Source organism: Candoia aspera, chromosome 7 (assembly GCF_035149785.1).
Source record: "Candoia aspera isolate rCanAsp1 chromosome 7, rCanAsp1.hap2, whole genome shotgun sequence".
Classification (NCBI taxonomy): domain Eukaryota; kingdom Metazoa; phylum Chordata; class Lepidosauria; order Squamata; family Boidae; genus Candoia; species Candoia aspera.
This window is the reverse complement of record NC_086159.1, coordinates 24,796,225-24,823,284: the sequence shown is the minus strand read 5'-3', so window position 1 is coordinate 24,823,284 and position 27,060 is coordinate 24,796,225. Positions and strand designations below refer to the sequence as shown.

General features: G+C 37.9%; 1 protein-coding gene across 1 annotated transcript in view; it reads left to right on the top strand.

The window, feature by feature from the left end:
* SYN3 (synapsin III) overlaps nt 1-27,060 on the top strand; it is a 182,237-nt gene that overhangs the window by 80,699 nt on the left and 74,478 nt on the right. The gene's annotated exons all lie outside the window — the stretch shown is intronic.

Sequence of the window (27,060 nt, the reverse complement as noted above, 5' to 3'; positions counted from 1 at the left end):
AGCAGCCATTGAATATTTTTGTTTTCTAAGGATGCCTATATGGGGCCCAATATATTATAGGGAATAAAGGTGATGCTGGAGATCCTTAGTTTGCTCTGCAGCATGCTGCCTTTCCCATTTATTTTCTGAATTAAAAGACTAAAAGAAAAAAAAAGTCAGTTGGGATAGGAAGTGAGAGGTGCCAGGAAAAGAGTCTGTAGGCCTACAGGCCCTAGGTTAGGTATCCCTGTTCCAGACTGACCACCATCCAAAATGGTTTTCAAGGAGTGCAACACTGCAGTTTAAAACTACCAAAAAATAAAAAAAAAGAGAAAGACAATAAATCGTAAATGTACAACCAACAGAGGATAAGAGAATCACTTCAAATAATTAGACAATTAAAACTATTTCAGTCTAGCACTAGAAGAAATATAATGCCTTTGGGAGGACATCTCAAAGGTGGAAAGTCATCACCGTAAAAGACTCTTTCTACTGTTGCTGACAAAGGGTATAATCTGATTATCTTAATACATGACCTGGTAGAAAAAAAGTATGCTTCAGGTATGTATTTAGAGGTACATGCTAGAACTGAGGATTGGCTTCATGAGTAAATATGGTTCAGATTACAAATTAAAATAGCAACTGAGTGTCAGAAGCATACTGACGATATTTCATTTATGCTTCAACCTTTATGGAAAGAGGTAAGACGGAACCTTGTGGAACTTCGTAACTCAAATTCTTTGCAATCAGGCAAAATTTCCCCCATGTATCTTTTTGCAATGTAGCTGAATCATTATAACAGCAACTTATGACTGGTAACCAATCAGGAGCTCCTATTTCATGACATCTTCAATCATTTAAGGCAGGGTTTCTGAAGAAAATGTTTATTTCAGATTTGTAAGAGCTGATGGGCTGGTGAAGATTTGGGGATTTAATTATATATTCACATTCCTTCTGCAGCCTCATACTATACTGTATGTTTGGAAATAATGGGTTCTGAATAAAATGTTTATTTGAATAATTGAAAGTCAATTGAACTGATACTGGATATAACAATGCAGCTGTTATTATGCTCTGTTTTTGGTGGAAAATGTCATAAAGACTTGATAAACATATTCTGATGGTGTTATAGCCATTTAATTATATGTTTCCCTAAAGAATTTTAAAAATCGTAATATACTGGAGATGGAGTTAATTTTATTTGATATTATTTCTACAATCCCATTATAATACTGCAACTCAAAGAGTTCCTTGAGAATAAAGTTCAACAATAGAACCAAAATACATTTGTGCTCATATATTCACTTATAATAGTTATAAACAAATACTTAGTCTGAGTTGGTGAAAAGGAATTTCCATTTCAAGTGTTTATTTTTGTTCCTTAAGAAAAAAAATAGAAAATATTAATATTTATTTTAGCAATAAGCAACCTGCTAGTGGAAAAATGGGTGGCATGTTCCCCTGGCACTGAAAAAACTCGTTACAAGATTTTAAGTAAGGTAATCATTCATACACTAAATATCCTGTCTTAGTTTCTTGGTTACTCTGAGTGTATAAAGTAAACTGTTTAAAACTGAGCTTGGAAAAGTCCTATCACATCTTCGCAGGCACTTCCAACTTGTATACTTGGTTTCTAGCAACTGCAATGCTCGGTGCAATTTATACAGAGGTTTTCTTTGTGCTCTTTTGCTTTATTTCTCTCTGGAGCTTTATAATAGGGATAGAACCACAAAAAGGGGAAATGTAACATACAAGCTCTAACAAGACAGCATTATTGCCCTGAAAAAATCAATGGGGACTACTTATCTCATTAGATCATTACCTATGATTTCAAAGCTCCATTTCAGAGCTTTAGAAGACTAAGATATTTCCAGAACATTGTTCTCTTCCACTTTGAGATTGGTTCCCGACTCATTTTTTCTCGAGATGTTTTGGAGAGCTGAATCAGGTTTGGGGTTTTTTTTACTGTCTTCTGCGTTATTAGAAACCCCATAAAGCCTAGGACTTAATCCACTTTGATTAAGTTCCCAGGTTTTGTAAGAAAATGTCTGTGGAGTAGTAAATTTTCCCATTGATGGAATTTTTGTCTTTTTCCATCTCCCAACTCTTGAGCTTAAGCCAACAATTATTCTGCCAACTACCACAGAGATTCAGTATCCTCTTCCCAAACATCCAAAATCTCTTTGTGTTTGCATTGTTTATAGCTTATCATCCTTCACACACTTTCCCCTAATCCTACTGCTGTTAACAACATATAATCATATGATCATGATTACAGTTATTGGGAAAAACACCCAGCTGTAAAATTGCCAACAGGCTATCATTCCACCTTCACAAGTCACAGGGGCCTTTTATTGCAGCAGATGGTAGGGTGACTGGGAAGCTTTGAGGGATTTAAATACATTTGTTTACATTTTTTACAATTGTCCTTCCCTCACATAGCTTCTCTCATAGCAGCCTCTCAGAGTTTTTTGCAAACCCCCGAATAAATGTGCAACACCCCTGCTCCACAAAATGAAAAAGCATTGAAAAACATGATGGAAAAGTGGAAACGTTAATGGCATAGAGCGTCCAATGGCATTTTTTAACCATATATTAGTTTGTCTGGGGTTGTTTCACACGCAACAGTTGAAATCTTGTGTGATGATGACCAAAACCTCAAACAAGTGAGATCAGTCCTTTAAAAATACCGGTAATGTCATCAAATATATACCTAAAATTTACATAATTGCCAGCATCAGGGTGCACCCAGGGAATTCTTAAACTTCTTCACTTCAGCACTTCAATTACACTGTATGTAAGTGGCAGTAGCAAGCAGTGATTTTCATTCTGTTCATGCTAACTTAAATCATCTGCTGAACTCAACATGGATCAATTTTTTACCATAAGTAGATGTTTTGTTTTGTTTTAAAAAACTGCTTTATGGTAGTTTGCCAAAACATTCACGTACGCTGTGTTCAATGGCTGAAGTTGATGTTCTCATGTTAATTTCAGACATCCTACATCTCAAAATTGATGTGCTTTGACTTGCAGCTGTCAAGTATGTCAGTTGATACACACATAAAATTGACTTTATTTTAATTATGTACACTGATTGGCACTAGCCATGGAATCATATGGTTCTTTCACTTTAGCATCTCTCTTTCAACCCTGTAGCAAGTGCCTCTTTTACAAGGAATTTTGTTAAACTTCGTCTAGATTCACATATATTCATCTAGTTTAATATCGGTTTCAGATCTTAGGTAAATTGAAATACCATGGTTAGCTGTAACCGCAATTAAATAGTGGTAGTGACAAAACACTGAACTGAGGCTAAGGTATGAGAGGAAAAATTGCTTCAAAGATGAGAAGATCTGCAGTGAGAATGCAAGGAAGTCCATCCTAATTTTTTCTGTTATTGATTTGATTCATGTTCACTTATATCTTTACTGAAGCTGCAATTAATATTTTATGGTTAGTAGTCTATATCATTGTTATCTATCCTGGATATTTCTCTAGAAATAAAAAAATAATGTTAACTAAAGTCACAGGAAAGACAGCACTATGCCTGCATCAATTCTGAAACACTGATGTCATAATATGGGAGAGTTCAGCGAAAAATCTACACCACGACTGTATGATTCTTCTCTCTGCCGTGGTTTTGCACTATTGTAGCAAATCAGACAAATATACTTATCCTTGTATCTATACTACTTTGGGAGGACATACCATAATCAGCACCTGGAGCCCAAGTTTCCTGTTGAGAAGATTTCACTTCCTGAGTCAGTTTGGAATGTGTCTGAGTATTATGCTAGAGGGCACTGTGTTGCAAGAGACAGGCCTTGAGGGGACCAGGTTCTGAAGCAAAGAAATGCTCACCACTTGGAACTATTAAAGATTCAGTTTGTATGGGTGGGGTTCTCAGTTACTCATGATGTCTGCTTTTGCTAAATTCCAGCTCAGATTGACCCTGAGCCACCTTTCATAACCTCATTCACCTCTATTTGGACTTTTTTTTCTGATTCCAGTTCATAGTGTGAAAGATCTGAAATCAGTTCTCGAAAGATTCCTAAATAGGATGAACTGACTTTCCTAGCATACAGGATATTATTATATAATTGTAAAATGGGGTTTTAAAAATATCAAAGGAGTTCTGGGATCTAGAAACAAAAAAAGCTAGTGTTTAGTTTTTGTTTTTGTTTTTTGGTAATGGAACCCACCTCTTTGCCAGGGTACAGGTGTCTTACCATGTTTGGTATCTTTGGGGACAATCTTCCTGTTAAATTTGTGTGTGTGTGTTTGTGTTTTCTTATCACCGCTGCTGTCTTTCCATTTTTCTCCACCTGTGAACACCTGCATCATTTTATTTCCATCATGTTGCTGATGTGGCACAGAATGTTCATAATGACAGGGATTTCCTGGAGGGATCAGACATCATTAGATCCATTTGAAATCTACATGCTTATGGGATGTGCACATATTCATACTGTATCCTTTAGCAAGGATTAGATAGAAATAAGCTGCTGCTTATTAGGGAAAGATGGAGGGGATCATGAAAACGGAAGAAACCCAATTCATTCATATTTAAATGTCTGTCTGCCTGCATGCCTATAAACTCCATAAGCTTTATTTCATTTCAGCAGAGTAAATATTAAAATCAGAAATATGCATTTGACTTGCCTTACTCCCTGTAAAAGAGAAATACAAGTCTTTGTTTTACATGTTACCTACTTCTCTCAATTCATTGTACATCCACAATGAAGCCTTACATTAGCATAATCATCTATGAATAATATTACCATTTGTCTGAACTTTTGATTATCCAACTGTTTTAAATGTTCTTGCACATGTTTTCTGGGTATTCCACAAAAATCTGGCATTAAGTCATAAACATGGGAACTAGCTATGGTCCCAGCAAGATTTCTTTTTTATCTGACTTACTAGGATGTACTATTGAGATGCTAAAAATGTAGAGTAATCAAGAAAATACAAATGGTACAAAATGCCTTCACTATACAGCCAGTTTGGTGCAGTAGTTAAGGCATCAGGCTAGAAACTGTGAGACCGTGAGTTCTAATCTCACTTTAGGCACAAAACCAGCTGGGTGACCTTGGGCCGGTCACTTTCTCTCATCCCTAGGAAGAAGGCAATGGGAAATCACTTCTGGAAAAACCTTGCCAAGAAAACTTCAGGGACTTGTCCAGGCAGTCCCCAAGAATCAGACATGTTTGAATGGATAAAAAATAACAACAACAACAGTGAAAGGAGTAAATAGAAGATATCACATATCAACATATCAACCACACCAATATGCCTATTTTTAAAACAGAAATGGGCAATCCATTGCTTTCTATATCTTGTTGGACTGCAACTGTTAACATTCCTCACGATTAGCCATATTAGCTATACCTGGTGGGAATTAGAAGTTCATATATTGCCACCCTGGCTTGAAGTCTTTGCATTAAGCTTTAAAGGCTATGCTAATCTTTCATTTATATAAATCTGCCTGAGCTCCAGGACTCTCTGCTATCTAGCAGTTTCCATTAGGTATTGATTGGCAGATACCAAAAACCAAACTTTCTCAGAAGTGTCACCGTGCTGTAGTTATAAAACTTAAAAAATCCAACAAGTTTACATCCTTCTTGCCTTTGAAAATCTTATGATTCTAGCATGCATTACTAATTGATTTCTACTTATTTAAGAAAAGTATTTTTTACAATCAGTTTAATGCTATGGTATGTTTTAAATCTTGCATTTAGTTTTGTTTTATTACTCAACACATTTATTTTTGATGTTTTTGTTTTCCATGTTGGGAAAAGTGGGATAGCAATACAAAGTAAATAAATGACTGCATACTGTATTATATTCTACAGTGTATTACCAAATTCACATCCAGCAAAACCTTGAGAGTGTCTGTCTTACATGCTGTTTAGTAACTTCCATGTTCCAATGGCAGGGAGGAAACACCTTCATGTTAGCTAAACTCTTTTTTCCCTATAAAACTGTGGATCTCCTGTGGCCTCACACTGTGCCTTGGCATCTGAATCCCTCTGTGACATTTTCAGGCTGCATTAAAAAGAAGCAGTACCATTAGCTGTTTCTCTTTCACAAAGATCCAATTCTCTGAATTATTACAAGATAGCTTTTCTGAGACTTTAAAAAGTCACTTGTGCATGTGAGCAACAATTTATTTTCACTTATTAAGGCTGAGGATAAAGCCTCCATAAAGGCCTTCTCTGTGTTGACATTCTTCGTACGTTATGCTCTGGAAGAACATTGTTTCTATGGCTAATTCTCACTCTTTGACTTGCTTATAAAATTTTGGCAACTTCTCAGCTTCTGTGAAGTTAGAGAGGCAGTGAATCACTTTCCAATCTGCATGTCAGAAGCAGGTAAGATGCACAGCAATGCTTTGTGTTACAGATAAATTATATCCAGATGATCCCTTATTTCTAATATTTCCATAACAACTACAGTATGGCACATAGCTTGTAAAAGAAAATAATACTCTTCCCAGTACTCAAATACTGCTAATGATATCCAAGTCAGTTTACATTTAAGGTTATCCCTTTCTATTGCCAAACATCATAATGCCCTCTAATAGCAAACTTCAGTTGTTGTCTCCTTTATACCTGCTAAGATATCAGGATTAATAATAGAGATATAGTTTAACATGACATGCAAAATTAAAAGCATTATTATTATTATTAAGCAGAGGGGGACAATGTTTATGGACAGAGAGAAGTCTGATTTTTCCTTGTCTTTTTCAGCTGTGATTCTGACATAAGTCCACACTATAACTAGCCTTAAAGAAAAAAATACATTTGATGTAAGATCTACTGTAGCTGTATTTTTCTGGTTTCAGTGGAATATATCCCTATCATAATGTGAGAGGGGAGAAATGGTCTAAAGATACTAGATGGAAAGCATGTGCATCCAGCTACTAAAGGAGTTACAGAAAACTGTTGAGCTACTGAATATTAAAAGTGACGACTGGGCAAACAGGGGAAAGGGAGGGGAAGGAAATGCCAGAGAAGGAACTGGCATGTTTGGGTTTCTAGCAGCTTGGTATCCTGGAAGCAAACATTAGGATTAGAGAGCTGTGTGCCATATCATTTAAATACTCTTTCCACTATGCTATATACATATATAAGTATCCACAACCAGACTGTATACAAAGCAATACAGCACTCAGATTCAAAACTCCGACTTCTAGACAGAAGGAAGCAGTTGCCTCATCCACAGATATTACAGATATTATATCCACAGATATCTACCAAACTGTTATACAGTTAATCTTTTATTGGCTTACGGTTAAAAGGAGGTGTTTTGCTGAACTACTGAAACAGCCTTCAGCTGCTTGTTTGTCTTTCCTGTACAGGTATGTCCAAAGCATCAAAACTGATAGCTGTAGTCAGAAAAATCTTAGACTCAAGAACTGCAGGATTGGAAGGAATATTTTGTAACTAACTTGACTAATGCCAAGTCCATTAAAAAGAGTGTATTTCAGTTTAGCTAAACCTTGATTTGAACACTTTATAACATATGGGGAAAAATCAAATGTCATGATACATATTGTAAATCTCAGGATTATTCTGTATTTGAATTAAAAGCATACTACTGTAGTTCCATATCATGTTTACTTGAAAAATAACAAACTATCCTATACAGTAAGGATGGAACACATCTGAGAATCCTGAGTTTTCACAACTCAAGATTTCCAAGTACATAAGCAAAAACAGAGATGGCATTTAATTATCATGCTCCCTTCCTTCCTTGTGGACTTGGTCCTGTGGTAATTAGGATGGTAGTTTGCTTGGGCCAATATCTAATCCAGAGGTTTCTCCTTCTGTTGTTAATACTGGATATTTCATTCCCCACCCCACCTGCCAAGGAGGTGATAAATCCTGGACTAGTGAGGGAGTTGGTCAAATCACTCTCCCTTTTATTTCTTTGGCATTCATTTTAATATTGGAAGAGCTGGTTTAATATTAATAAAATATATTTCTTAAGGGCTTCAGTATTTTCTTTATTGTGGAACAAACAGATTTCAGATAAATCAGATACTGTACTTCAGAAAGCCTGTGAGAAGTGGAATTCCTGGAAGCTTTAAGTCTGGAACAAACAAGAGGTAGAGTGGTTAAAAGTTAATGTTTTCCTTTCTATTCCTTTATGTGAACAAACTCTGCCTTACAGACGTGTTGCAATTAAAATGTCTGAAATGCATCATATTTTAAAGAGTATTTTTAAACAGCTCATTGGCACTGGATTTGCTAATGAAGTTTAGGAGCAGGCATAGCTTCAGATGAAGTTGAAGTATCTTACAAATACATCTCGAAAGAGATGCTGTCTCCTATGCTAAGAAGAAAAAGACATAAATAACTTTCGGAGGAGCACAGGTATCTTCCATAATGTGTTTGTGACATATATATTTTTAGAAACTTATTATCCAACAATAATAATATGCCAAAATGTATCCAAAATGTAGCAAAATAGTTGCCATTCATGCCACAAAAGGTACCACAAAACTTAGGAAAAGCTCAAGGTTTGTGGAAGTACATACATACTGTACTGTGCATGCACAAATACAGCACACAATCCTTAGAGCAAAATGGTGTAAGGAGAAATGGAACCAAGTACAATCCAGTTAGAACAGATTGTGCTCAGTAGTCAGAAAAAAATGCTGCTGATTATTGGAAAGGTTGGGGAATAGAAGGCTCAGGGTTCTTTCATACCAGTCTGTTGATCTACTTCAGAATCAGCTCCAATATGAGAGTGTCATCTGATCTGGGGAGCTGAGTAAATTTGCTTTTCATTCTGTACCAGTTTATTGGAACTAGGGATGTGCAAAATATTCTGTGCCCATACACAAAATACCTGGTTTGGAATGGCTCATGTCTGAAGCAAAATATGTATATTACAGGTGTTTTGGTTTGTGCATGGAATGTAACAGGGCTGTTTAGTTTCAGGTAATGTAGTTGGGGGGAGCCAGGAAAAAAGCCAAGTATATTAGCAGCTGAGGAAACAGAGAAGAAGGAAGGCTCTAGGAAGATCAGAGGATTGGTGAGTTAGTAGAATACAGGTAGTCCTTGTTTAACAACTGCCTCAGATAGTGACCATTCACAAATACAACAGTAATAAACAGTAGAAAATGGTAGTAAAAAAAATCGTTTTCTGACCAATGTGCACATTTACACCCAAATTTCTGCACCTGACAACAACGCACACCGGAGTGAGAATAATGCTGATGTTGCTGCATGAGAGGACTTTATCTAAATGAGACAGCAGCAACCAGCGATTTTTGCAGCATCACTCTCTCAGTCACATGGTTCACTTAGCAACCATGTCACTTAGTGACCATTTCACTGGAATGAATTGCAGTTGCTAAACAAGGACTACCTGTATGGAGTCTGTTCCTTACTGCTGAACTATTGCAATGGTTTCAGGTAGACACACTAGCATATTGGCAGCAGTAGTTGAAGGGAGGAAATGAAGCCCTTAGGAAGACAGTATAGATCAGTAGGATATGCCACACTGGGACATCAGTGGCAGCTGATGGGAGGGAGGGAAGGCACTGGGAAGACCAAGTGAGCCAATGCGAAATGCCATGCTAGGAGCTGCTTGGGAAAAATAAAGAAAGAGAACTGGGTGCAGCAGCCTTGGCCTACTCTCCCTGTCCAGATTATGTTTCATCCAGAGCAACTAAAGTATGCTGTGTTTTGGTTCTGGCAAACCATGGCTGTTCCAAATGATTTGGCAGAAAATCTGGAATACGATGGCTGTATGTTATTGTATTCTTCTATTAAGTTGGAAATAAAGGATGAACACTGGTTGCTTGTGGTATTCTTTTTGTTTCAAGGCTGGTGGAAATCTAGATGATGAGAGGCTGGTTTCACTGAGGAACTGAAGGATATAACCCCTAATAGTGTGGAAGTACCCAGAGAGAATGAAATGGATTACCCACAAAAAAGAACAGGAGGGTAATGGAGTGAAACAATGAAACGATGAACAAGAATATGCCACAGTTCAGTAATACGTTGCAGACCTCATTTATCCAGAAAGGGGATTCACATTGTTTCATTGAGCCAGATGGAATACTTTTTCCACTTTCAAACATTGCATTTTCAAGTTTCAAAACAGCTAATAACTTTTGAGTAACTTGGAAAAATTTCCTTCCTTTTCCTTTTCCTTTTTTTGCACTGTAGTGTAGATATTTAATGTTCTTCTATGAACATTTATGAGTGAACTAGTGTTTAATTGCTATATCTTTTTGGTTTTGCTTTTTTGATTTGAAAAATGTACAAAGTACTCTCAGTTTAGATCTCTAGTCAGTATAACTCTGAGGATAATACTTTATTTCTAATATTTTTGAGACACAGATTTCTAGTGAAAAAGCTGAGCATCTGTTTCCTCATCATTGTGGAATTTCCCCTTCCCCACCCCCTTTACATTTTTGAAATACTGTATAATGTGATGACCAGAGGATAACAGATATACAGCCTGAAGCAAATATCACTTCACTCAAAAATTTTCCAGTTTCTCTTGTATTAAGAGTATACACTGATCAAGAAAAACTGAAACACCTTTCCAAGGTCTTTACTTTGCCAAATATTCTATGTTAATGCCAAATTTTAGAAGATAAATCTACTATTATAGGTGAAATCCTTCAGGAATTTTAGCATGGAATATTAATAGATTCTGAAATCATAGATACAGTATCTCTGAGGTGGGACAGGTAATTTATATCCAGTGCCATCTTCAGTATAATCTTGAATGCTTGCTAGAACAGAAAGGCATATGAAAATATGCATCAAATAAATAAATATATTAGTTTTATGCTTATAAATTAAAAGCAGGAAAGTCCTGGAATTTGTCAAAAATGCTTTTATTAATATCATCTCAGCAAATATTTCCAAGGCAGTGCTATAAGTAAAAGTTTTTTCTGTATGAGACCATGGAGGGAAAAAAATAAATAAATTTATTGTCACATTTGTACCACTTAAATGTACTTTTTATAAGTGAGCTGCCACAGAATATATTTAGAACTGGTTTATCATGCTTCTATTTAGTGAAACAGCCCTTGTTTAATACTTCTCATCTTCAGAATTGGCTAGTCATATCCCTGAATGTTTTATAAGGCATCACCAATGGTATCCTCTTCAGTGAAAAAACAGTGCTGTGAAGAGAAGCCCTGAACTTGCAGTGCTCACAGAACTTACAGTGCGGTTTCCTACTTCTTTCTTCTTCACTGCCACAAACCACTATTAAGCTAAACTTGTATCTTCCAAATATGTTGGACTTTAGCACCATAATCCTCAAGGCTATGATGGCTGGGAATGATGGAATTGACATTCAAAACATCTGCAGGTCACAGGCCAGAGAAGATTAAATATGTGATGCATTAGGAGGGCTAGAAGAATGAGACAGAGCAGTAGTCATATGCTCCATAGTCATATGCTCTAGCAAGAAGCCAGCAGCACTGAGGTACTGTGGACACAGCTTTTTGCACCATGTGATCTTTCCTGAACCCAGAAAAACTGCCTGCTGCTTGCCATCCATTTTCAAGGAAGATTCATTTGTCAGCCTGGATGGCTTCAGAATGCAGAACTGGGCAGGGTGGAAGGACATTATCTTTTCTTTCACCTTAAGCAAAAACAAATCTTGACCAGTTCTTCTGTCCAATCTTCACTAGGCTATGCGAAGTCAGGTTCACAAGACAAGTTCACGGCACAGCATAGGAAAGAGATCACGTTCATGAGAAGACCTTTGAGCATCAAGTCCCTCCATATCCTACCAATCATTATTTATGAGATACAGTGTACTAATTATTTTTCCTTCCAGGCTAGATTTGCATTTTTAGGAGCAGTTTAGCTATTAATGCTGTATAAATAAATTTATCATTATCTGGGTATGCAATGTCTTCCACACCCTAGTCTGAGAACTATAGAATGTAGGACAAGCAACGTAGCAAACAAGTCTTCCAAGTTTATTCCACCATAACAGCACTCTACTCTCTCTTTCAACTACAAATTTCTGTCCTGTCTTCAAGATAAAGAAATATCTATGATATTATTTTGTATTTGAGAGAAAAACAAGTGCAGTGAGTTTATTATATTTCCATTGGGCCTTTCTGGGAAGCAATGAGTGATTTTGGAGATCTTGCCATGGTTAGTTTTCAGAAGACTTTTAATCCAATTCCAGAACTGATAAGTTTCCTATCAATAATTTGATCTGCATTTGTCCTAGACATATCTACTAGGCTATGGATGCATTGAAAATTATTTGGAAGAAGTACTTGGACTTTGAATGCAAGTGTAGTACCTCTCTGTTATTCCTTAAAAAGTGCTTATCTTTTTTTGGGGGGGGGGGCTTCGGCATGAATGTGAAAAAAGATGTTACTGATTTAATAAATCAAATTATTAAAGCAGTACAGTATATCTTTAAAGCAACTCTTAAAGCCTGAAAAAGCTCACAGGTGAAAAAATGTACTATAATGAGAAGTGCTGGAAGCCCAAAGTGATTCTTCCAAACAATTTGTAATACATGCATAGCCCTAATATTTATTTGTCGCTCAGAAGCTATCTGTAAGAAAATATTGCCTAAATACTCAAGACCCTGCAGAGACTAGCCCAAGGAAAGAAAAGATACTGTATTGAATTTCACCTAATGATCCAGTACAATTTGCCATATCCTATTAAGGAGAGTAATTATTACCATATGAAGGAAGCATCCTTCTCTGTAGGTGCATTTGCATCACATCAAAAAAAGGCTAAGGTTGTGAGCTGTTTCCATTTGGAAGTCTACAGCTATATTAGGACTTCCTGGCCACATTGACTGCAGTGAAAAAAAAGTGGGGGGGGGCCACAAGGGATTTTTTTTTCCTGACTAGATCTATGTGTAGCTCAAGTTATTGTGGGTGGGAAGGTGGTCTTCGGACAGAAGAATACAATGAGTGGGTGTTTAGTTCCTTTTTTTAATCAAGTGCTCTTCAGAAACTTCAGCATTCCTTTTCTCTTTGCTAATTTAGTCACATGTGATTGGCCTCTTCTGTTTCATACCAATTTTTTTGTCTCTCATGCTCACCAAACTATGTGAATGATAACATCTGTGTGGGTGTTGGTCAGAGATGATCCAAGACAAGCCTGCTTTATAGCCAGTGCATCTAAATGTGAACCTGAAGCAAATTCAGGAGCCACGAGGCATGACTGGCTAGTTATAGAGTAATCAAGGAGTATGCAACAGGAATGCAACATTTGAATGGAAATTACATCCAAATGAAAAATAACAGTATAGTCAAGAAATTATTTTTAGGTTGGGAGGGGCAGAGTCTGAAGAGCACATTCTTTTCAAGCAGAAGATCCCACAGATTCAAACTTCTTAAAATGGGACTTGAGCACCACTGCCAGCCAATGTGAATGATACTGAGTAAGGTAATGACACCAACTCCCAACATATGATGGCACACTAGGAGCCAGTATGGTTTGGTACTTACAGTATTGGACTACAACCAGGGGAACCTAGATTCAAGTCCACCCTCAACCATGGGAGAGCTCATCATTCTCTTTCACTACACTTACCACAATGGGTTGCTGTGGGGGGGGGGGTAATTAGAAAAAGGGAATGCTGTGTGTCAGAACTGCACAGAGATCTGGATTCAATGGGCAACATGTGATTTGAACTGCATGCAGGCGTGGCCCAGCACCTGCCAGAATCACCTTAAAGCAGCTGGATGTTTTCCTGGGCTTATGTGGCTGCTGGTATGTTATCTTGAAAAAACATGTTTGGTTCTGAAGTCATTTAGTGGCCTGCTAGAACCGCTGAAATGGAGCAGAGTTTAACACAGCTGAGAAGCTATACTCAGAAAAAGGATATTATCTTAGATAGCTTCAATGATCGTGTTAGAGAAACACAGGTTATTGATCTTACACAGTTAGCTCTCCCAAGCATAAAGAATCACACGCTTAGACAGAGTAGGTTAAGAAGTAAAAAAAATATCTTACTGACTTTATGGTTGGTTCAGTTACTTCCATGTTTGGTGGAAAAGATGAAATCTTTTGTCTCAACACAATTCACCCTTAGCCCTACAGCTTCTAAGAGCTGCATGAAAGAAAGGGGCAGAACCTTTCATCAAGGCCCAAGCACATGGCCCTGATGCAGAGAGCAGCATCCATGCTGCCTGCTCAATCCATGGAAGAAGGAGAAAGAGAGAGGAAGTGTGAGTGGCAACAAACAGCTTCCTCTAACAAGCATGAAGATTTGCATCCTGGGAACAATTTACATGCTAATTGAGGCGTGCTGATTTGCTAACACTTCCAACAGGTTCAACACTGTAGACATTGCAGGAGGGGAACCATGTTAGTCTATGGTAGCAAAAAATGAGGAGTCTGATAGCACCTTTTCTGACTAACATATTTTATTAAAAGGCAGCTAAAGCTTACTTTTACTTCTGATGAAGTAAAAGCTTATGTGTTTGAATAAAGTTTGTTAGCCAGAGAAGGTGCTATCAGCCTCCTTCTGATGTTTAAGGTGTTCCAGTAGATGCCCTGTGTGTACCCCCATGCACTCCCAATTACATTGTGCACTTTGTAGCTGGATCATTGCACAGGGATCCTCCTGGACTCACAGCTCCTGCCCAATGAGCAGCTGGCAGCTGCTGCTCAGGGAGCCTGAAGACCTGGCTGCATTTGGGCCAGGAAGTTAGGCAAGCTCTGCTGTTGATGTGGCATTTCTGTCTGGAATATATTATTTACCTCGAGCATCATGAGTCATTGCTTGTAAGTGTTGTTTTAATCCTTGTACACTACCCAGAGTCACTGTTGTGAGATGGCAGCCATATAAATTATTTAAATAAATAAATAAAGGTGCTTCTAGGCAGAAAGAATACTGCCAGTTACCATTGGTAAGCAGTGCGGTGTTTCGTCTAACAACTGCTTCACTTAGAGATGGAAATTCCGGTCCCAGTTAGGGTCATTATGTGAGGACTAACGGTATTGACAAAAACATTTCCATCAAGGTTGTAATTTCCAATTCTTGGAGTATTACACTTCTATTATTGTTACATACAGTAGGTTTTGTTTCTATAGCAAATCTTTTTCATTTCCTGATAAGTACATCGATATTATGTGTGATTTATTCAGTAAATACCTAACTCTAAATATTTTATTTCAGTATAATAGCTATAATATGTAAGAACAGATCTGAAATAATGGAATAAGCCATTTAGAAAAGTAAGGGACTGAAATTTGCTTGGTTTTTTAAATTTGTTTTAAGCAGAGGATACTATTTTTTGCCATTATGCATATGGAATTAGTTATTAGAATATTCACCATCCAACCATAGAAAAATAATTATGATATGGAACATCTGGAGAGTCTATCATAGTTATAACTTTTACTTATTGTCAACAATTCAAGATAGGCCAGGTTAGAAAACAAACATTGCAAGGATTATGGGAATGCTACTTATTGTTGTAGGATATAATAACAGAATCTTAAAAACCTGCAGAATTTCTATCTGCCTCTTCTTATACCAAACAGAATCAAGGCAGGGATATTTTGAGTTTCTTTCTTGCATCTTTTCCTTTCCTGGGACTGAGTTCCTTTTATTATCTCTTAATGAATCCTGCATACTTTTGTCAAGATTTTCTCCACATTCCACTATAATTGTAGAGATTAAGCCTCTGAAAGAAAGAACTCTTTATGTCTGTACTCTGCCTTTTGTTTTCCAATAAAAAATGTAAGGCTGTGGTACTGGGCAGGAAAAGGATTTTTTTTTCTTCCCATTTTCCCAGATTTTCACATAGGTGGGAGCAGCAAAGCAGGGTTCCACATCTGCTTGTCATGAAAAGATTATGGAAAGTACCTGATCATTGAACAGATGATGATGGAAAGTTTGAATAGAAGACTTTGAGTCCAGTTCTTTTGGTGGACTGACATGGGCTATGATGCCTAACAGAACTCTGCATAAGCAGGTGCTATTACTTTGTCAAAAATATCAAAAGGTAATATTTATATAAAGGGTTGTACAAGTAGCCTCAAGTTAACAAAGGTAATTGTGATCTGCAACTCCATCACTAAGCAGCGCAGTCATAAAGTGCAATGTCACGTGACCATGCAAACTTATGATGGTGGTTCCAGTTGCGGTCATTAGGCGAATCTTGTCCAGTCGTTAGATGAGACATCACATGATCACCATTTGGAACCTACTCCTGACTTCCCCATTGACTTTGCTTGTCAGAAGCTGGCAGCAAAGACCACAAATGGCAATCATGTGGCCGTGGGACTCTACAACTGTCATAATTGTGAGCTAGTTGCCAAGCACCCACATCGCAATCATGTGACTGCGAGGATGCAACTTCAAGGACCAGTTGTAATTTACATAGTCACTGAACGAATGGTCATTAACTGAGGACTACCTGTATATGCTTTCTTAAAGCCAGTGGTTTGATTCAACTTCTTCACTACTTTTATACCACACTTCACTAATGGTGAATGACCTTTCAGAGCTGGCTGAATGAACTTTTTTTTCCCTAAAGCAAAGGGCAATATAGCACCTCTCATAGCTCAGGACTCAGATTCTGAATCTGACCCTGAAGAAGCTGCTCCAGCTGAGCCTGTGGAATGTCAGCCTCAGGAGAGACAAAGCCAAGAATCAAATGAGGCTGATTAAACACAGGCACCACCTGAACAGCTGGAGAAGTCAGATGAGGATGATGTAAGGCCTCCCAGCCTCTACCACCACCACCCCCGTGCCCAACGAGTAGAGAAGAGAGCAGAGCAGGGAAGGTCTATTAGGCTCCTTGCCAAGAAAGGAAGTAAATCTTCTGAATAGTGACAGCTGGCTGCAGCCTTATTTAAGAGGCAGCCCTGAGCCTTGGTTCCTTGTTAGAAACAACTGTCTGAACTCCTGCTCTGGTGTATCATTCCTGTGAATCCTGCTTGTGAAACTCTGACCTTGGACTGGCTGACAAACCTGACCTGGCTCTCTGAACTGGATTTTGACTACTGTTCTGTGTGCTCCTGTTGAAACCAAAACCACTCAGGCAAGCTTTCATTCCAAGAAACATTGTTGATTTAGGTTTCTTCCTTTGTCTGCTCAGCCTTGAATAAACTGCTACCTCTCTTAGGCAAGAGTGAGTTTGAGACCTGAAACAGGATCATGCCTTACAAAAGCTGGCCAGACTAGTAACTTAATCAAATACTTGATAAGCGTCAAAGCCCTCCACCCTAGTTTTGTCTTTTTCTACAGGCCTTTTATTGCTATTCCTTTCACATCTACTCTGCCTAATGGTATGGCTGGCTCTGCAACCGTTATGACTCCATCTAGGACAGAGAAGCAGTACATTTCTCATGACATTTTATCTTTTACACAGTGTCAAAAAGTCTTCCCTTTATGGGGACTTATAACTATAGCTAGGCTAGTTGTGTAAGTTTACAGAAAATTAGCTGACTAAGCTGGAGGGAATGCTAGAAAGCCTTAGGGTTGAGTCCATCTGGGACTGTTGTCATGCTAACCAATTAATTATTATTCATTGGTCCCAAGGGTGGAAGTCCTACATTAGTAAAACAGTCATACAGAGGAAATTCTCATTATGTTTTTTCCTTCCTTCTCTAATCTATAGATTTAACAATAAGGCATTAACTTTAAAGAAAGGTTGTCTTTCACTTTCACCATTACTTCTAGTCTTAGTTATGTTTGAGAATAAATCACACAGACTTTTCCCTTAGTTTCTTGTACCTTGGAAGATTTCCACATGGCATAGTTTTTACCCCTTTTCTATCTCCCTCCTATCCTTCATTATCGGTGTAAAGCCAACCTTCAATCTATTTGCTTCTGAGGACTTGAAAACTAAGTTGAAGCAAATTAGTTTTCCTTCTAGATAGGAGAGTTGAAACAACATGACTCAAACCATTTCCAATGTGCTGCACTGGAGCTGCTCTTGAGGTAATGAAAATCTTCTAACCTTCAGTCTACATAGAAGGAAAACAATGACTAGGAATATGCACACAGACACACACATTTTCAATACGTGCTGTGTGTATTTGTCTAGTTATTTGCATAAATAAATACATTAATGAGCAGTTCATACAGAAGTCACCCTGATATATCATTCCTATTGTTTCTGTTAAAAAGCCTTTGCTAGCCATGATTTGGATGGTTAATCAGGTATTTTTTGTAACAGCTCAGACCTTTGCTGTGGAGTATTTTGCTTGGGGCTAGAGATAGGCAATTTTTTTCAGGCCTAAGTAAATCTTCCTAATGTTATCCATGTAAAAGTATCGTGCAGCAATTTTTCTTCCTTAATGGATTTTTTTCCCCATAGTGTGTAAAGAAAAAAAACAAAAATAGCAGTGGAAAATTACAAGAGTGTTATACTGTTTGAGGAAGATTATGATATCTAAATCCACATAAGCTTATGTAAATGAGCAGGGCAATTGCATAGTTAAAAAAACACACACACCGAGGGAGACACTTTAAGACCTGGTTGAGTTTTGGTAGAAAACTGTATCATAGCTATATATTAGTTCCACATAGTTGTAGCACTTTATTACAGTCATTGACCAGCCCAAAAAACAAAACAAACATTTTGAGACAGGAACTAAAAACCACAATAAAACTCAATAATTATAAAACTGGGGTGGTCAAGTATGCTGTATTTTACAAGTAATAAAACTTAATCACGTTAAGAGATATAAAATCACATGGATGATGGAGTAACAACTGTAAATAATATGGGTGGTACTGGTAATCTGAATAGATGTGGTGTCCTTAGCTGCAACTGGGCATCTTTGTAATGGGAGCAATATAGTAGAATGTGGGTTAATGTTTCAGGAATTCCTTCACCACAGGGGCAAAATCTTTGTTCAAATGGGACACCCCATAATTTTCTCTCAAGAATGGCTGTTGCATTAAATCTTGCCAGGGTTAGGGCTCTTCTGAATTTTGGAATTATTTGACATAGATAAATAGCTGGCTTGAAAAAAGGTGAATGGCTGCCCAAGAACACACATCTGGGTATGACAGTCAGGTCTAAATTCTCAGGACACTGTTCAAGGGCTGCCTCTGCATGCTTATACCCCATCATCAGAATTGCACTAAGCAAGAAACCATGGCACTTCACTTTCTCACACAGTGTCCTACCCTATGATGAAACAAAGTCATCCCAGTTGCATGAAATGCTATCCCTAAATACTTGAAGATTTTAACTACGATGGGAAGAAATTTAGAACTTAATACATATGTTTCTCAGTTGTGGAGGTTGTTCTTCCCTAAGAATACATTTTTACATGAGAAGCTACCCTGATTTGCTTCGTGGCTATTAAGAATGCAAAAATGAAAGCTTGAAAATGAAGTTAAATTTTAAAGCATTTTTATCTAATCTTTGGAGTTCTGTGTAAGTAGTTATTTGGAAAGAAAGGAATTTTTTCTATGTAGTTATAGTTTGTTGGAATGAAAGATATCCTCACAAAACAAGACTTGAGGCTGGTATCCCTAAGTGGAATCTTTTTGTCATGGCTAATGCAGAAACAGATATGAGATCCCTACACTGTGCCCTGTATCCCAAAGCCCTATCTTTTCTAGTCCAGACTGTTTCTCATAGCAATGTTATTTTATTGTCCTGTCATGAGATACATATGTGGCCATTGGGAAATGGGGGCCACTACCTTGCCTGTTACAGCTTCCAGAAACAGAGCCCATCACAAGGCCATAAATGGATTACCATTAATGAGGGCTCACACACGTCCAGTAAACCTTCAAGTGCTTGTTTGTCTAAAGGGTGGAGATGAAATGCTTCTTGCATGTTATTGGAGGGTGGAACAGTGTAAAGGGAAGGTTAGTTATGATTTCGACATTGCATTAGGTGACATCAGCGTACACTGAATGTCTTAAGCAAGTCACTGACAGAAGGAAGACTGGCTAGATTTTCATACACAGCTGTACATTTTCTTTATTCTACCCAAGAGTAGTGCTGGATAAAAAATTATGTTAAATGTATGATATAGAACAGCCATAATATGCTATTGCATATTTGGCCAGAGACTGCCTATGCATCTAATCCAGGACAGCATTGTTTAAGCAAAATCTCAGGAACCTTTTTTTAATTGCCACAAATATTGGAAGTCAGCTAGAGTGGGGCATAGTCCATAGTACTACAATTTCCTGTTCCTAATTCAACACAATATAAAGCATGCAATGTAAAGTATCTGCTGCTTTCTTCTCCATTTGAAATTATTAGGTTACTGTTCATATTGTTAGGCAGCAATAGCCCAATATCAGTTTACAGGAATAGGTAGTTAGCCAATAAACATGACAAGTTGTTAGTTTTGCCATTTGTGATTGTTTTTATGAATGTGGGTTAACTATGAGGTATCAAAACAAAGCACCCAGAACTGAGATTATTTTTCTTTATACCATTAAGAATTGGTTGAGAGATGGAGTTGCATCTACGGCAGTTAGCTAAATAAGAAAAACCAGTCTCTCCCTCACAGTCCAAGTCATTCTTCTGAGTGAGCAGTTTCTCTTGGTGATAATTAAAATGCTTTTAACTTCTTCCTTATGTACTTACCTCAATTCCTTTCTATGGGACTCTTCACCTGGATTTAACCCTTCGCTAACCTAACACTTTTGACTTTTAACACTTCTATCTTGTGATGATCAATGCTCATAAACAAACTATTTATCTATCCATTCACCCACCCACCCATTCACCTATTTCCATTTCATTTCCCATCACTTGTAAACTACTGCATTTCCATTCCCACAGGCTTGATTTTGCTATAGCAAGATTTTAATTCTTTGCTAGGATCCTGTAATCTTCTCTAGGATTTCAGGCACTTATCTGTTTATTTATTTTATTAAGTTTTTCTGCAGCTTCAACCAAATACCAGCTCTTAGCAGTTTGCAGTATATAAAGAGTTTGCAATATATAAAGAGAATTAAGACAAAAGAAATAACCCCATAAAGCAAAACAGTAATAACCTAATCAAAATCAAGGAACAGTACCAAGGTTAATCAATTTTTTTTATCCATTCAATTGTGTCCAATTCTCAGAGACTGCCTGGACAAGTCCCTGAAGTTTTCTTGGCAAGGCTTTTTGGAAGTGGTTTGCCATTGCCTCCTTCCTAGGGCTGAGAGAATGACTGGGCTAAGGTCACCAGCTGGCTTTGTGCCTAAGGCAGGACTAGAACTCACGGTCTCCTGATTTCTAGCCTGATGCCTTAATCAGTAACACCTATAAAATAGGATGGTGAGATCTACTTATCTCCATCCTGAAGGCCTGTAACAATAACTATGTTTTTATCACTTTTCTAAATCCCAATACAGTTGGGACTAATCAAACCTTGGAGGGGGAGGGAGTGCTGTTCCAGAGTAGTGGGACAGCTATAGAGAGCACCTGGTTCTGAGATCTGATATTCTTATAAAGAGGGAAAATGGAAGACCACCCTTCCTGATTTTGGGGAGCAGGCAGAGACAGTTTGAAGAAGGTGGTCCCGTAGATATCCAATTCTGGAGCCATGAAGGGCTTTAAAGGTGAAAAACAGCACCTGAAATTTTTGCAGAGCTCATTGCAATAGTGTCCCCCTCATACACAACTGGTATTTTGTGACTGGCTGTTCCAGCAACAGAGGCCATTTTCTCACAGCACCCATGACACTTCTGAATATATTCACCAGTCCCATAATGTTGGAAGCTTCTACTATAAGCAAATCTGTGGTGTGATTCATGCTCCAGTTTGAGTGCTACAGGACAATTTACAATTTCAGATATAATTCGATATTTTATGGGTAGGTTGCAGCTTGTCCTAAGGCATATTACAATAATAGAAATATATTGTAAGACATCTCTTGCATAGGTGAGGAAACAAAATATAGTGAAGCAACAAAAATACTTTTTTGTCTTCAGCAGCTATAATGTGCTGTAATATATTAGCTAGACATTGAGAAGAAACCACTTGGTCCAGAGCTAGAACTCAGTCTCTCCTTGGGCAGTGAAGAATTACCAAGTACTGGAATGTAGTTTAGTCATTTATTCAGGCCACTATTTTCAATGGGATATGGAGTCTTTCTGTTTTGTTTTGTTTTTAACTTTTTAGGTTCTGGCTTATCTGACTATTGACATGATCACTAGCTTTAACTTACCTCATCTTGGTGAATTCTGGCTAGTTGGATGCATATGCTCAGTTCTGACACTGGACTATAAACTTCTGGTCAAATTCTACTTTTTGTCAGCATAAAAGCTGTGCTAACTTATATGTAGCAGCCATTTTTTAAAAAGGGTATATCTGAAGGTGCAGTAAAAATTAGAAAACATAGCCAGTAGCTACTGCGAGAGTAAGTTTAGACAAAATGGGATGACAGGCCAGGAAGTAGGGCTGTTTTGCCAGACAAGGTAATTGAGTATCCTTGTCCTAGATGACAGTTCCATAAAATAGCAGTAGCTCGTATTAATAATTCCAGTGACAAAATGTATTTTTCTAATCAACATGAAACCCTATACCATCTCAAACTGTTGAATACTCACCCAGTTATTTGCTTTGCAAGATGAAAGGAGCTCTGGAATGTGCTGGCTTCAAAATGGAGTCCCTGTCTTGTCAGCATTTTAAGGGGTTTCCTGCTCCAGTAGGTTCAAAGAGCAATTACAGGCTCCAGCAAAAGTACAACAAATGGAAAACAGATGGCCTGGCTCTCCCCAAACCCTGGAGAATAAGCCAAAGCTAGACCCAAGACCATTTAATAAGCTGAAGGGAAACTTCTCTTCCTTCACTCCCAAGGCTGCAGGAAGTGCTGTTACACTGAGGGAGAATTCAGTGGCCAGACCTTTTTTGTACACCTAGCTCAGAGACCAACACTGAAGTCCACAGAGGAGGATGAGTTGATAACTGATACTAAAAGCTGCTTTCTTTCCTACTTCCATGTCACATTTCCCTCAAATTCTTTGACAACCAAGAATGGGAGGGCAGTCCTTAGTTGTTCTGCATATGATTGTAACTAAGTTTGAATTCCAGTTGCTGATTAAGGGCTCTACATACATTTTGCCATGGAGATGAATATGTGGTAGGTTAAACAGCATGTGGTCAATGATTTGTCTTCACTTCTCAAATGCAGTTTTTACACCTAACCCTCCTATGTAGGATTCCAGATTAAAGTTAACACTAGCATGTGGCTGTCCAATGAGTGAGAGCTCACCATCTCCTTGATAATTGGGTCTACTGTCAAGCTTTTCTTACCATTGGGAAGTTTTGTTTAACACCAGATGAGAAGGTCTCAGAGAGAGCTTCAGTTTATAGTATAATTTCTCTGGACCCTTTCTCTTCCCCATTACACAAGCTCTGGCCTGTTTTCAAAAACTGGAGGTTTGTATAGTGTGCTTTTAGACTATTTTGTTTGTGTTCTTTCTATCTTTGGCTGTCTAATTTGTAGTTATAGCCAGACATGGCTGCATAGCATCAATATATGGAGTGCTCAGAAAATGCTTTTAAATACTATTCTTTGCTGCTGGAATTGATTTTGCTATGTACTTTGGAAGGCAGAGGCAGTGTACAGAACAGTGTACCACCATGTTCTGCAAGTTTTACATCCCATGCAGCCGCATTTTCTTCCACCATCCCTGCTGAGATGTTAGGGTCTCTTTTTATGGCGTTGCTTGTCCCTTTTGCTTGCTGTTAGTGTGTCCTCTTACTTACCAATCAAGAGGGATTGCCAGGAGAAACTTAGACATTCTGGAACTGTAGTTCTTACAGGAGAGCTATTGCATAAGGAGGTACACATCTGTCAGACCCATAAAATCCTAAGTGCCAACATCTTTGTACAAACATTCTCATCCTCAATGTGTACAAGCTGTGGAAAAAGATTTCTTTTTTGAAAACCAAAAAAAAAAGTGTGGGTTGGAATTAATGGGAAATGTCATGTGTTCTGGGAAAACTGAGCTCGCTTTTAAAACTCTTGGATGTCATACAAAGAGCCAATCATTTACTAAGCCTTTCCCTGTCTGCTGAAGATTATAATGACTGAATGGAAAACTCTAAGCAAAAGGTGGCAAATGTTTGTAGAGAGGTGGAGCTAAAATTGCCAGGTGTTTCACAGGATGGTGTAGACTATCTGCTTCCATGCTTTTTCAAGTTTGCCATACAAAAACAAAGCAAAACATACAAATTGCTGGAAAACTGTGGCAACAGGCTAATGTATGCAAGCAACAGATTTTTTTTCACTGAATAATATGCCTTCAGCTCAGACATTGCATTGTTTTAATGTGTAATGAATACAACTGTGAGTCTGTCCTTTTAGTCCCTCCCCCCATGCCCTCTCATATGGATGATTTGCTTGCTTGCATAATTGTTATCTTTCATACGTTCTACTCTTCTTCTGAAGAACTCAGAGGAGTGTTTTAGCTTCACAAACCTGAGCCCAATGTGATTTGTTTCTTAAGTACACTGAGGGCAAAATTAGTCACATCTGGCACAGTTAGTTGCTACCAGTTCCATTATACAGTCAATGGTTGCATCACAGCTATCCCAACCTGGCATCTTTCCTGTTCATGCGTTGTGATTACAATGCCCAGCATTTCCTGCAAGTATTGAGATCAAAGCAACTCAAGCTATTGCTGATTGATTGGAAAACCTTTCATTGGTATGTTTGGAATTCAGACAAACAATATTTTTTGTTTTATGCTTTGGGAAACGTACACAAGACATTGAGTACTTTTGGCATGGCGTGGGCACTGTTATTACTAATGCTGCTGGCTGGACTTCTAAGTTGATGTCATTCCTTCTGCTTAAATCTGTAGGAACATACTGTCAAGCCACTGCTCACCAAACCTTTGTTTTAGTTGGGCAAAATTAGTTTAGCTCATTGCGGCTTGAAGACAACTTCTTCCCCTTGTCTAACCACAGTTGGCTTTGTGAATTCAACTGGCTATATCCACACTTGTTTTGCACCACTTGACACATTCCAGAACAAATCACCCCTGGGTTTCACTGCAGGAAGTAGATTGCTTTGTGTTTATTGCCATCTAGAAAGAAGACTATTCCATACAAAATAACAATCTTCATAGAATAGCCTTTATTATCTGTTGTTGTTATTATTTGCCTGTCAGAGTGATTTTTCTTGTCCCTTATAATTTAAGGAAAGTAGAATTCGTGCCATTTGCTTATAATGACTAAGGCAAATTCAGACCAGAACATTGCTGCGCACTAGCAAGCAAAGCAACAGTTCTGCCTACCTCAAATCCACTCCAGCAGATAAAACCTGACATTTTAAAACTTTGCATAATACCATGATGCACCATTTTAATTTCCTACAATCCTCCTAGCACAGGCTGAAGGGATGGTAATTTAGCTCCAAGTAGACTGTTGGTACTACTAAGTAAACCTTCAGGGAGACTTCTAACAAGAGAAGAAGGTTGGCCTTCCAGATGTGGGCTGCATAAATCCAGTGGCTACTAGATGGGGGCAAATAATTATAGTTTTTGGTCTCTCTTTGCTGCCATCTATTGGTCATCTGTATTTTTGCAATTGGGTAACACTAAGATTACAACTGGAAACCATATCTGTTTGTTTGTATGATTTATATACTGGTTTAATCTAACAGGGTTCTAAGAGATGTATAATGTTGAGAACACCATCAGGTCTAAAATAATCCTCCTTACTGCTCATAGAGCAATCCCAGACACCAGCAGGCTTTCCATCCTGTGCTGTAATAGTGCAAAATACATTCAGGTTTATCATTGACTATTCATACCTTCATGTTTCTGACCTACATCAGTCTTGCCTTTTTGTGAGAAAAGCCTAATACTTGCACTTACCCCCCTTTTTTTAACAAAAAAGATTTACATACACATATACCCCATGAATCCACATAAGCATGGAAGCATTTAACAACCTCCACTAACACCAATTTTCCCCCCAAAAACCTTCACATCCCACTATTTGAAAAGGAAAGTCCTTGCAATCAGCTAGTTGAGGAGACATGAAGGCTATCTTCATATGCTGTTGACTGGCTATTTAAACATTTTGCAACATTTTTGCATCAGGATGCTAAGTTATGAGTACCCTGTCAGAAACGTTTGAAAAGGAAAATTGCAAGTGGCCAGTCACAGAGTAAAGAAGATTGCATGCAAGCCTTGCTCACTCCCACTTGAAAAGAAATGCTTTGCCAGTGCTACATGTAGTATATGCATTATGAATTTTATAAATAAATTGACAGACCAAGCCAGTGAACATTGTCAGGGAAAGAGTGTTCAGAAAGAATTGCTGTTAGGATGTTTCCATCTTCTGATAGAGATGATGTGATAGAAACCTCAGCATAAGCCAGATATTCCAAGCCACAAGCCTCAGACTGCATGCAATTTGAAGAGATTATGTAATAAAATTTGTGTAGATCAGCCATTCCAGAGCCATTCCTTGGGCACCTGCAGTTTATTCTTTAAATTAATACAATGCCTTTCTATCTGTAGGTCAAGTCAACATCCATAATCTTCAAATTTTATCCCCCAAACAATCCTTTGAGGTAGGCTGGGCTAAGAGACAGTGAGCAGCCCAAGTCACTGTAGGCTTAATTCTCATATCCCTATTCTTACTCTGACACACTGACTGCTACACTGCATTGTTTCTCACAAGTGTTTTATAGGTATGCATCAGTCCTTTCTGGCAGAATTTTTTTACAGTTGTCTTTCTCTGGTTACATTTCCCTTAAAGTCTCAACATCTATACTCACCTCAACTGTGCCTAGACTGGGCTCAAACATTCATATGTTCTTCTGGAAATAAATTGCAGCTCATAGATTGCAATATCTGGGACATTTTATGGGTGGTGTTTCTAATACCATACCTCTGTTTGTCAATCTGAAGCCTTCCAAATTTGTTGGACTATAATGGTCCTAATTCCCACAAGCCACAGTGTCTGGGAATTAATGCTGTCATGTTGCAATATATGGGGGACACAAAATTCATAAAATCTTGTGTACGTGGAAGTCTCTTAACCTACCTATGGCCCACATCATAAGTTATATAAAATTAGTTGTATATTAGTTATATAAATTAATTTGCCTGGGTTGAATTGTCCTTACTAAAGCTGATAGGTTTTTAGCTAAACCTTTTGGATTCAAT